Here is a 14051-nt window from a genome sequence, read left to right as displayed (position 1 = left end):
GAGCATGAAGGATGTTGAAAGGGTGGAAAAAAGCCATTATATTTTATTACTTTTACTCAGTACATTACACTAAATTACAGCTAGTTACTAGTTATAAAAACTTAAGAGCAGATACCAGGAATATCAGTTGACACCTGAATTAATTTTATTTATCTTTCCAGAAATGAAATAGTTTTTATTTAGGATGTTGCTATGCATTCCAACGATTGTAATGTTTCTCTTAAGCATCATATCACTTGCAGGTCTGCTATTAAGTTCTTGACATTTTTGTGTTGCTCTCCAGCAATGCTACTAACCCTACAAATGTCTAATGCTTAGTTGTACTACATGCAACTTCTAAAGAAAGGAAGGAGTGACTTTGTGGAATTGGGACAGCAAACAAAAGTATATATTTAATTGTAGAGAAAATAAGAAAGCCCCCCAAAAAATACTTTTGGGCTCCACATTATCTGTCCAAGGTGCAAGGCATTAAACTAACATTTGCTAACAAAACTTTGACCGCTATAAGTTTTGCAGAGACAGACTTCTGTGACAGAATGAGGCCTGCCATACTTCTGTGTCGTTCACTTCATCCTCTCATGTTGTAAACCGGGTTTATGCCACTACTGTACCTTATGCCAACAGCAAAACTCTACGATATACAATATCGACAAATGTTCTCTTCACCTGTAGCCTATTAATAACTGTTATGGAACTAGAAAAACTACTCCAAGTCACCCAAAACACACTTCCAGGGGACTTAACTGCTGAGTAGGTTTAAGAAAATGGAGAGGTACCACTGAATTACATTTAAAAGAAACAGTTGAGATTTCTCATGCTTCTGGCATACTAGAATTTCTTTGGGTAACACAAAACTGTGCCTAACAGCAGCAGGTTACAGTGAGAGGCTCATTCATTGCTACTTGCAGTAGCAGGCACAAGCTCCAGCCACAAAGCAACACCCTTTTCTCTGGCCTTTGTACACATTCAGTGGGGAAAGGGCAAAGAGTTATCTGCTCCTGGGAACGTACTGTATTAGCAGGCAACTGCACCATAGGAAAAAAATCTAATCTTCATATTTTCTGTACCTTTATTCCAGAGGTAGCTTTTCGTTCCTGTGACATCCTGTGGCCAGCAGGAAGGAGGTAGCTTAGATGGGTGGAGTGAGTCAGAATCATCCTCATAAAATGTAAAACCTGCAGTAGAGATAATAAAACACAAAATTAGCTGTAGTTAGTGATTATACTAAGTAACAAGTTTCTACCCTTGCTGTTTCTTTAGCCACAAATACCTCCTGTGGGAAGAATTAAGAACAAATAGCTCTGGGGCTAGGATTGGGCATTTAACAGCAAGGCCAGTAAGGCAAATGATATGTCTTATGGTCCTCCTCCCTCACAATAACCGAATGACCTACTTACTGATAAATCAGACACAGATGTTGGCAGGGCCCTGTTGGCAAAACCCACTGCTCGGTTTTGCAGAGATTCCAGGGACACCTCACAGCCCCTTTAAGAACTTTTGTTCCAGCTGCTTCCTTAAGGCCAAGTCCTCAGCGGGCATACATCATTCCAAGCTCCAGTGAATTCCTTGTATAACCACCCTGATTTACATCAACAGAAAAAAAGACCCTTTTTGCCTCTCCTTGCAATTCCAAGTGTTTTTATCTTTCTATCCAGCAGTTGTGCTGCTGAATGCTAATGAGAGGAGAGGTGATTCATTCCCAATCAACGATTTCCAGGGTAATAAGCATCTAACCTTCACTCCCCCTGCTTTTTCAGGTACTACACAGCCTCTACTATCCATAGATATTGGGTTACTGCACAGAGTATTTCAGCCCATCTGTAATTATTTCTTCAAGTATTCAAGACATTTTGAAGAGTCACAACTACCCCTTGTGTTCTGAAGGGAGTTATTTTTCTATGTAATTATTTCATCATATTTATTACTTAAACCATCTTTGAGAACAAAAGCTACACAGCAAAAGCAAGGTTTCATTTCACCAGGTGCTCTCCTGACAGTTTGAGGAAAGCTATTTAGGGGGAAAAAATCAAAAAACACAACAAAAAAAAACCAACCTTTTCTTTTAACATCACTGCTCTGACAACCACAAAGGCTGCCTGACAATCTTGATAGCTCTATTTATGATGTTACATTATCCTGCAACTGTGAGGAATGCTATTTCTACTAACTGGGATTAGGTCTAAATAGAGTTGTGAGGCAAACTGTCTTTCTCTCTTTCCAACCCTGTGACCTCCTGGAGTGTGAACAGAAAGGGAATTGGAAACTACAGAAGGGTTGCAAAGATTGAAATAGTCTGTGTCCCACTTCTTCCCCAACCTGGAGGCCAGCGTGTCTACTGGAGTCTTAAGACTGTGAAGTTTCCCTGGTGAGTGAACAACAAATCTATCACCAAGCTGCAAACATCTGTAGTATATAAGATGATGAAGAAAACCGTTTCATCAGCTTGTATTCTTTCTTTTATATAACTTCATGTAGAAGAAGTCTTGGACATCAGTAATGGATTGTGGCTTTTTGGAACTTTAAGACAGAAAATGTAAGTCAGTGGATTCCTGATCCAGCCAGAACAAGAGAATCTAAGCCCATAAACCCCAGGTGGCCAGATGTCTACCATCAACTCATAAAATCATGCACAGAAAGTTTAGAAGGAGCTTCAGGATTTTCTCAGTGTCAACATTCATACAACATAACCTTAACCTCTTAGAAACTATAGATACTGTTAGATGGAGCTTCATAGACTTGTTTAGGAACAACACGGTAATATTTGAAGCTTATAAAGGACTTGCCATAAATAAAATATATACAAAGGACATCACAACCATTATCACCATTTGGAGAAAATGAGGTGAAGTGACTTCCTCATAGAAGGGGGGAACTGGAGACAGATATTCCATGTTCCTGCTAGATCATCTTGCCAAATATATCCTGCCAAATACAGCAGAGAACTTTTTGTTAATCTCTAGGGCAAGCTACAAGGAAGTTCTGTTAGAAAAAAGCCAGATAAATAAGGCAAGTGAAAAGCATTAAGATTCTAAATCCTCTGACTTTAAGGACTATAAAGTGGAGGGGTTTGGTTACATTCTGAAACAAGTTTAAATCAATTTGTTAGTTTTTTTGAGGCTGACTTCTTGATAAAATAGAACTTGTGTGGTTGTACTGTCTATTCCTGCTAATAGTCTTTGAATCTGCTAGCTAATTTAAACCAAATAAAGAAAAGGTGTGGAAGTTTCAAAGGTAATTACATTCCCACAGACCTTAAGACTGGTCACAGATAGAGCAGAGTTGGAAACAGATTAGTCCTGTCAGTCAAAGACTCTGTCAGTTTTGTCAGCAAGTGGAATTTACAGAAAAAAAAAAAAAAGAAAAAGATGACAAAAATATTAAAACCCCTCCTATTATTTGGTGTTCATTAATCTTCAATTTGTTGCTCACTGTATGCATGGGTTTGTATTTCAGTGTGCTAAGCAATTTCTAAAAATGCAGTAGATTCTCAGTTTGGAACTGTTTCAAAGTATGCTGAAATCCACCTAGGTGCATAGCAGTAAAGATAAGTATTGATGGGTTTCTGGTTTCATTATCATGAGCCAATTAATTAATCAAATTAAAATAATTAATTGATCATATTAGAGATTTCCACTGAAAGGTAGTTTTAAAGCTTTTATATTTTGGTAGTTACAAGACAACTTACTATGACCATTTAACAAACTTTATTCCATTACCTTCAGAACTGCTATGCCATATCAGGAATTAGGCCTTCAGTATATATAAAAATTTGGTCTTAATTTGGTCTTAATTTGACCAAGAGTTTCCCAAATCATGTCGTCTTTTAAAAATGACAGATATTAACATGCCAGATCTCTATTGTCATTTCCATAAATCCAATTCATAAAGTGAAAAAAGTCTATAGCTAAATTTATGGAACAAAATCTGTATGTTCAAAAGTAGTCCCTCCTGAAGCTGAGGAAGCTGAAACATTTGTATGCCTATGGACAAAAATAAACTGCTTCTGCATGTCAATATAATCTAGCACACTGTCTCACATAATGGCACATTTTGTAACAAATACTTCATCTAGTTTCTCTTATAGCTCTTGTCAATTATCATACAGCAAAATCATTCCCATCACAGCACTGCAGTTATTTTTAGTACTTCTTACTGGTTTCTATTAACTCTGTTAAAAATTGCCCATTGCCCTTGAAGCTACATATCTAAATAAACAGATAATGCTGAAACATGCCTAGGCCTAAACATTAGGTTTTGTCATTTGCTTTGTGAGAGAGCAGGTAAGTCCCACCACCCCATTAGTACACCCAATGCAGCAGACTACTGGGCGGATTACAAGTCTCTTGCCCCCTCAATAGCAAGCTGTCTAAAGTCAGGGCTGGATTGCCATTGCCTCATGAAATTCTCTCAACTTACTAATTTTTTTTTTTTTTCCCCACTTATAGAACTGGATTATTCTGGGGTATTTATGACCTTTACAGCATTTCCTACATGCAGTTGATAGCCAAATAAAAACTGTAGCTATGGCCCATACATGTTGAGGACTTTGATGCCATGGCAATCCTCTTGGCAGCCCTTGGAAGTGTGTGTGGCATGTCAAAGGTGGTTTGTCTTTATTCTAGGATGCCATTCAGCTCCACTCATTCACATTTTTCTAAAGTGATAAAAAGCCATGAGTTTCCCAATATTTAAGTTTAATAAACAGATGCATCTTTTCAGAAGCTACAACCTATAAAACAGATCTGCACCGATGCCTAGACTTCCTCTAGCAGACTGACAGGTTTGCAAGGTATTAAGAACATTTAACCAGAAGCTGAGTCACTTAATGCAATTATTCGCCATTGCAAAACAGAACATCCAGGAATTACTAGAATAGAATAGGCTATTTTAGCCAGTGAGAGAATGAAGCTACATTTGCCAGCCCTCAGTGCAATTCCGCTGGTAGCTTGGTCCTTCCAGAATTACAACCAAACAGGTTGAACAATAAGAGCAGTCTGGAGGAAAACATCTCCAACAATGTTTACTTCAATTGTTACTTTAAAATCACCTTGTTCCTTCAGAATGTAACAACTTTTTCTTTGAACTGCTACTTTCCCACCTATGGTCGAAATTTTAGTCTATGTATGGCCCAGAAGAATTGAATGTAATATGAAAAAATAGCTATCTATATGCAAATCTCCTGCTTGTTCCATGTAAATTATGTGGTAGTATCAGTGTATGAAGACAAAGGAGATTTTCACAAACAGAACAGGATTCTATGGCTATATATTTATAAAGCATACTTAGAAATTGTGGGGGTTTTCTTCCTTTTTCCCATATTGTTTACTTGTAAAGAATAAATAAATCTGAATGATAAATATCACGCTTCCACCTGGAATAGAAGTATTCAGAAGTAGGCAACTTTTAAAAGTGTTGGGTAAAGAAAGGTGATACCTGACTTCCATTTCATTTCTGTGGGAATCAAAAATTCAAATCTCCTATCCAGCTTCACAAATTCCACCTTATACATAGATGTTACAGGAACACAAAAGCTACTGAATGTAGGTTATTGGCCCAAGAGCTTCACAGTACACAAAAGCAGTTTGACAGCTACAGCTTCATATCTTGCTGTTTAACTGCTGTCTTTTCTCTCTCAGTTGTATTACTTTAAGACCTTTTATGAGAGAAAATCCTCTCTAATTTATCTGGAATCAGACTGGACTTCAGCAGATCACAGTTTTGTCAGAGTGCAGAATAAAATTTATTCAGGATTTCTGTGGAAATCTTGTGAACTAGTTAATTTTTCAATTTCAAAAAGACAAAGTCTAATATTATCATCTGAGTCTGGGGTTGTGTGCTCAGGTATGCTTTGAAAGTACTGAGACAGTTACACTATTTGCTGTTTAGACAGTTGTGTTCCTTTCAGCAGTTCTTATAACAAGGTGAAGAGTGGGATACAGATGCAATGGTATGTTCGTGGACTGAGGGGAAAGATGTGTTCTGAGGAAACCACGTTTTACTGGTACTTGATACTGGAGTGGAGTCACAGGTCACAGATATTTTCTTTGTCTGTAGACCAGTCTTCCAGAGAAAGTTACAAAAAATGAGTTGTTTGGTGACATTTAAAGCAATGCTAGACAAATGGCTAGGAATTTCACTACAGGAAATGATCCTCTATTGACAATGGAATGAACTGTATTACATAATGGGGTAGATTCTGATCACACTTACTTTAGATTAACGCAAGTGTAGCCAAGATAAAAATATGACCCCAAGGGCCATTTCCATCTCTCTCTCTCATGATCCATCTTCTTGCAGCTGAGCTTTAAGGTTATGAATACAGTGAGTTATCTGAAAGAGAAGCTCCTAGAGACAATGAAGAAAGTTCTTATTCAAACATATGGGACTTCACTAAAAACAGACAAGGAGAAATTACTGTCAAGCTATTTGCTTTATAATGTGCTCCATTGTCTTTCAGAAATAAAGACTTCACTTTTCCACACTCTGGCATCTGCAATTTAGCCATTACTGTATTGTACTTGTTGGATTGGCAGATTAAGAATCTAAATTTGTTAATTTTTTTTTTTTTATCAAGGGGAAACAAACTTTTTTTTCTCTTTCAGATTCTTATTTCTTTTCCACCAAATCGCTCAGTTTCACTGTAACTGCATTTTTTTGTTTCAATCCCTGGAAATTACTCCCTTACAGCCTGAGCAAAGTTATCTTGTTCTGCCATCTAGTGATCTATGCGCAGAATAACATGCTTTTTACCAAACGGCTGGGGACGTCTGAAGGGGTAGTAACCAGCGTGATTTCTTTAAAAGCATGATCTCTATACATTTGTTCTTCCATAAAGCCTAAAAATAAAAGGCTCCATCATGTTTTATATTAATGTACCTTTCCCCTAAATAGATAAACCTATTATTGTAATTTACCATTTGATGTACAAGAGGTTTAACAGGTTTCATCTTGTGACAGGTAGTAATTTGTTACCCACCGATGTATTCTAGCAAATGGTTTGATGCTCTGATGTGTACTTCTGGATAAAGGCTTCGTTGTGCAGAGGTAATTAAATTGCCAATATGGTGTTTTGATATTTACCAGGCTACATCGATGTTAACAAGAAAAGCTTTCTCAGTTTGAGGATATACCACAAAAGAAAAAATATTTCCTGCAACCAATTCAGCTTCCCTTTGGTTTGTGTTGCATATTTCAGTCTCATCTGGACTACCGTGGCCACGGGGTTTATTGTGTTAGATTACTGGGTTATACAATCAACCTACTGATAAATATTTCTTAATACATTCATAGTCTGATCCAAAGCTCACTGCAGTCAATGAAAAGACTGTCAATAGCTTTAGACTGGCTTTAGTCCATGTCCTTATACTCTAAAGAATTCTTAATTGAAAATTAAGACACAAGTTTAAAAAAATTGTCTTTGACGTGAGAGAAAGGGAGAGCAGATTTTACGCAAAGAAGTGCTACAAAGGCACAAATTAGGATTACATTGGAATTAAAACCCTATGAATATCATCATCACTCACAGGCAGCATGGTCAGCATGCAGCTTAAAACAAATACTAGCAGTGGACTACTCACTTTCTGTTACTATTTCGTAAAACTTCATTAAACAAACCTTGAAAACACCACAGAGGATCTAAGCAATCAATACAGAAAAAAAAAAAAAAAAAGACAACATACCAAAATGACCTCACATTTTCTACCTCCTAGAACTGAATTAAGTTGCAAAGAAGTAACATAGTCTTGGCTAGTATTAGCAATTTCATTTTGTTGTCTGTGTGGGAATTTCAGTAACACACAAGGCAACATTTGAATGCACACACACAAAGAGCAAACTGATCGCTTCAGTCTTTCATTATTACTACTTTTTTGCATGAAGGGGAAAATAAAACTGTCAAATCAAAAGATTTGGTCATTGAAGGCTGCATTGCCATGCTTTGGGGTCTGCCATGAGCTTTTGCTGTCTGATAAAATTAGCTAACTTCAAGGTGTTTTCTGCCATGAAAGAGTTTTTGTAAGAAAAAATAGATTTTCATTAGCTGTGAATGGCATGAAAAAAGTTTTTATCTACATGTATACACATAAATACATATTTCCCCAAGTCTAAAGAGTCAGGACAAACAGAGGGCTAAAAAAGAATCCTTGAAAATGTACTTCTAAGATGCTTAAAGAAATATACTACCATGAAACTGCTTGCCACAGTTCAGTACTCTGCAAAAGTATAACCCAAACCCAGAAGCAAGCATCCATTTACCCATATGCAGAAAACTGTCATGCATTATGCCTTACGTGCATGCAATGCAGAAAAGTAAGGTTAATCTCTAATCACCTTCCACATACTGTGCTCTTTGTAATAACGTAACATACAACTGTGAGTAAAAGCTAGTGACTTTGTGGAACTGCCAACTGCTGTCAGTAATATTCGGGCCTCTTTTTTTTCTTCATTTTGACTTTATGTATTACTACCTCCTCCTGACACATTCATTCATAATGACATCCAAGGCAGATCCCACTGCAAATTTTTCTGCAAACAGTTCTGGTTCATTTGAAGTACAAATGATTCTTAGCCTGATTTCCTAAAAAAGATAAGATTTCTATAATCACATTACACATGATCTATATCATGTTCTAGATATACTTGCCTACCTGTCTCTCCACTAAGAGGTGTTGAACTTATTAGCTAGTTTACAATTTGACAAAAAGTAGGAATCCAAATAACATTAATTTCTTTAAATCATATCAAAAACCAGCTGGAATGAGGAGAGATAGGTTTAGCATTCCAGGGAGAAAAAGACTGCAAAAGGGATCACAGCCTGCTATTAGATATCAGATACTGTACCCCAGTGTCCCATGCAGGACATAAATCTTAAGAAAATCATGTTTCATCAGCACTGCTGTTCACATGAGCTGTTTTGCCTGCACTCGTGTTTGTGTTAACAACTCATTCATGCTTTGGGCATGCCAGTTTATTCCATGGCAACACTTGGAATCCAGCTGTCTGAGCCATGAACAGGCAGTCACAACAGCACTGTGAGGCATGCCTGCAGGCTCAGACATGTGAACCAGAGTTCTGCATGCAAATACCAGCCAAGCAACTGAACCAAGCAGTAACTACTACGTCAGTACCAGCTACTTTTAGTAAATTGTACATCTATCAACAGGAAATCTCTGAGCACAGATTGCCAGTAACTGACAGCTGTGACTTAAGCCCAGTTAACTCTAGGAGCCTGGTAAATGGCTCCGACTCATCAGATGCATGTAGGCTCTTCCCAGAAATGGATGCCTGCTTGCTTCAAATGCAAAACATTAAACACAGAACTCTGCAACAAAAATAAACTAAACTAAGACTCTCCTGAACTCCAAATCACAAAATAAAGTTTTATTAACTGTTAGAGAGGTTGGACATCAGGATCAGAAACTACCTCAAACACACACAGGCATCTTCCAGCATGGGAAAAAACAACTAGCATCATGACATATGTTAGTATCTGAAGTAAGCATCTGAAGAAAGACATTGCTAATGGATGTCCTACTCAAAGGACTTCTTGCCTGATCCTACATTCATGGAAACTAAGAGCCTCATGTTTTTATACCAGCAGAATGATGAGATTCAATTCCAAGACTGTGAAAGCAACATAGCAGGAATGGAGCCCCTGGACTCTCAGTGAGGGGATGGCTGGTTAGCAGCAGCAGTATGGGCAGAGACAGAAAAGACAGTGATTCTGCAGGGAGGAAGAGACAGAAACCATGTGCCTTGTCTCACACAAACCACAACGTTAACAGCCAGTCTTACAAATAGGCTGGATAATGCTTTGTCTATCAATAGTAATTTTAAATGTGGAATTATGTAACTTCAATAGTTTTATTATTTAGGTATTAATTAGTACACTGGGGATTTTCTTTGTTTCCATACAATTTGCTGAAGAGTCTCAGATCAAGTCAGGGCGTGCATGTTTTCAAGGTGTTTAATTTCTAGAATTTAGCCATTTACTTCTTCAAGTTTGTGGACCTCAAGGGAAATCCTGGGTTCACTGAATTCCCTCAGGAAGCTCCCTCAAACTTCAAACCATCAAAGAAATAAAGAAAAGCATCTTGATAGGACAAATAAATCTAGTTAGAAAACATTTTGCATATATGCAAATTTTTAAACGCCTTATATACAGGAAATCAATAAATGTGGAAAATTCTATAATCTACTAGAATTCTCACATCACATAGAAATAAAGACGTATTCATTTTACCACTCTCCCTTGGCTTTCAGCAGGTGTGGTGGTGCCAAAACACATGTCCTCACCTTTTAAGAATATAAATTGTCTGACAACACTAGAGCAGAAACTGGAATTTAAGCTTAAGTATTACAGTTAGTTCCCAAATTATGGCTAGAATCTGATCTACCAAACTCATCTGGCATTGGAAAAGAAAGAAAAATATAAAGAGAGGGACAGAATGAAACATGGACAGAGGGCAAGAGAGAAATATTTGACTTCTGAGTCCTCCATAGTTAACATCATGTAATGTCAGCACATTTTCAATCTGAAATTTGGCATACATAGTACAACATATCAATCACTTCCTAAAAATCACAATGCATTTTCTCTCTTTCAGTATTCATAGCAAAAATAAATGGAGGCTATGCCTAAGGGCCCTGTCACACATTACATATATTCTGTTACACACCTTATATTTTTATTGCTTTTTACTTCCTTGCATTGTAATTCTTTCAGGTAAGTTAGAGAATATTTAGTGGTTTTGTAGTTGGAACCAGAATACTACGATTACATAGGCTTACAAAGTCAATTGCAGTTTGTTTTCTACCACTGTCATCATTATCAGCAATAGAAAAATAATTCCCCAAAAGCCCTGGTCCACACTTACTTCTTCACACCTGTCTACTAACAAGTAGCACAGAGTATATAAAATTCAGTCAAGTATTCTTGGCAGATAATTTCCTATGAGAAGCATCCCAGGTTGATTTCAGGACAACATGACATAAATCAAGGCATGTAAGAGACATCAGAAGTTGTCTGGCATACCTGGTGATCAAATTAAAATCAGTGCTAATCATAACATATTTAGGGTAGGGGGAACAGGAAGAAGGATACCAGCTAAATTTTAACTGAGCCCAAATGCAGGATCTATTTCTTACCCTACACTCAGAAGGCAAGATTAGGCAGAACTGGTAGCAGCATGCAAAGAAGCAATCTTATTCCTTACAACCTGTACGGCAAGAAGGCATAACTGCAGTCCTGCTATACTTCTAAAAGAGGTGCTAGAAACCCTGTGCTGATCCAGCTGAAGGCCATGTATCCCAATCATGGTTGCTCCCCAAAGATGAGGGGACACTTCTAAAGGACATTTGTATGTTTTCCTACTAGACTGTTCAGATGAAAGAACTGTTTTGTGCAGTGCTGGAGCTGCTGTAGGTATTACAGGTTTCTAGAAAAACTGTAGTCATTGTTAAAACTTGCTGGGACCAGGAACCTCTGCCTTGTAGACACCAAAGCACTGCTAACTAGCTGACTGGTGATACCATATCTCTAGAGACAACCTGCTGCAGTGATTTTGGAATCTAGCTTTTACTGTCCAGGCAGTTCCAGCTCTGCACTTCAGATATGGGGTAAGGGACACTGTGTACCTCTGGCAATTTTTTTATACATTTTAGTGCCAAAAAGTTAACAGCCCCCCCCCCCAGAAAACAACAACAACAACAAAAACACCAAAAACAAATCACACCCCCCAAAAAACCCCAACAAATAAACAAAAACAAACAAAAAAACAAAACAACAAAACGCCCTATGCATTTTAATCTGGTAAATGGCTGAAAAATCCTGCATCATCTGACAAATACACAAGATGCAGTCTGAAATGATCTGAAGCAGTAAAAGCTGCTGACACAGCACATGAAGTCATTGCCACCTGAGGAGATGCTGGCACTGACTCCCACTTAGAAGCACAGTGGGCACCAGTTTCATTCTGATTGCTTATAGCAGGGGTGTAAATCATGATGCTTCAAGAAAGGTAAACGAATTCACCTATGTATCAGAGCAGCACAGGAGATCACACTCAACACTTGTTTTCTGGTCCTGACCCATTACTGTGAAACACTTCACAATATTGTTCTTTCAGCATTTCTTCTGGCTACACTTCCTCCTAGGCAGCCAGCTCTGCAATAAAGTGTGAACTTTATATAGGAATTTAAATAAGGAGCAATTTACTGTAAAACTAGTGAAAAACAATGATGGAACTGAGCCTGTAGTTACACTACTTTTGCGATACTTCAGTGTGTTCACAGATGTTTCAGTGTTCCATCATAGCAATGAAAAGGGAGAAGAGAATTAGATAGAAAAGGGGTGGAGATAATCTCAAAATAACTTTTTACAGCTCAAAATAGTGATACTTCAAAACAATGGCTTCCATGCTGTGACAAATTTTACTGCCTCAAAAGCTGCACATTTCAAGAAACCTAAACATTGAGCACTCATCGTTTCTACCCCACTAGTGCATTATAGCTTCTGGGTGCCCTTACTCTCTATTCCCAAAATGGAATACAGTCTAAATCGCAACCTATCACAGCAGCATTGCTTCCCAAGGCCTCCTATAATAGATTCCTAATTTCACAGCCTAGAAGCATGGCCAGCAGGTTGAGGGAAATGATTCTGTTGCTCTACTTCAGTCTAGTGAGACCTATCTAGAGTACTGCATCCAGCTCTGGAGTTGTCAATACAAGAATTTGTTGGAGTGGGTCCACAGGAGGGACACAAAAATGATCAGAGGGCAGGAGCACCTATGAAGTCAGGCTGAAGACTCCTATGAAGTCCTATGAAGACGGGCTGAGAGAGTTGGAGCTGTATAGTCTGGAGAAGATCCTGGGAAGACCTTACTGCAGCCTTCCAATAGCTAAAGGCAGCTAAAGGGAGAGACAGACATTTAGTATGACTTGTTATAGGGGCAATGATTTTAAACTAAAACAGGGTAGATTCAAACAAGATAAGGAAGACAATTTTTATGGGAAGGGAGGTAAAACACTGGAACAAATCGCCCAGAGAAGTTGTAGATCTGCCATCCCGGGAAACATTCAAGGTCAGGCTGGATGTGGTTCTGAGCAACCTGATCTACTTGAAGATGTGCCTGCTTATAGCAGGGGAGGTTGGACTGGATGAACTTTAAGGGTCCCTTCCAACCCAAACCGTTCTATGACTATTCTATGATTCTAAGTGTTTTTTCAAGCTCTGTATGTGATTGGTTATTCTCTAATGTATAATCTACAAAACCAACATGAATGTTAGCAAGCAGATGCAAAAAATGCTCCTTAGGTTAAGATAAAACAGGTCTCAGAGTGAGCAGAAGCTAACAGCTGGTCTTCATACAGTATCTACTTACTAAGAACATGACATAACAAATGACTGCGGTGAAGAGGAATAGTTTGCCACAAACAAATCACGTCTCGGGGTGGCCATACATGTGAATGTGATGGACAAACTTCTGTCTTGTTTGGGTTTTTTTTAGGTTTTTTTAAGGGATTAGGTAACTTCCTGAACTAGGTTCATATTCAAATGCATTTTGAAAAGTGTGGTGAGCTTGCATCTACCATTTTAGGACAATGCTTCCTGAAGCAACAGTCAGAAGTTCACAGGTTCAAAGCTCAGGTAGCAATTTGATCAGCAATTTGCAAGACTAAACAGCGAGAGAACCCTGCACAGCCATCCCTGTCCATGCAGGAAAATTGATGGGGTTTAGGCTAAACCAAACAGCTAGCAACTTCTGCACTAAACATTTTGGCTTCAGGGAAAACAATCAAAACCAGAGCCTCAAAAGAAAACAGAATAGTGCAAGTTCTGCTTTAGTGTCTTGTATCAGAAGCCAAACATAAATAATTTTAATAGTGCTTTTGAAGAAGGAAGAAAAGTAGTCTTAAATTTACAAAATCCACGACAGTTCTCATGCTGGTTGCATGGCAACACCTGCTTGAAGGATACCTTACTTACTAAAAGGTTTTTAAAAAGACAGGGACATTCGGCCTTTCTGATCTCATCACTTGCAAGCCTCTATCCA

The sequence above is a fragment of the Pezoporus wallicus genome, unplaced genomic scaffold (assembly GCF_028554395.1).
Source record: "Pezoporus wallicus isolate ANWC-B61680 ecotype Strahan unplaced genomic scaffold, APGP_CSIRO_Pwel_v1 contig_360, whole genome shotgun sequence".
Taxonomy (NCBI): Eukaryota; Metazoa; Chordata; class Aves; order Psittaciformes; family Psittacidae; genus Pezoporus; species Pezoporus wallicus.
The sequence above is the reverse complement of the archived record's forward strand: the minus strand, read 5'-3'. Positions refer to the sequence as shown.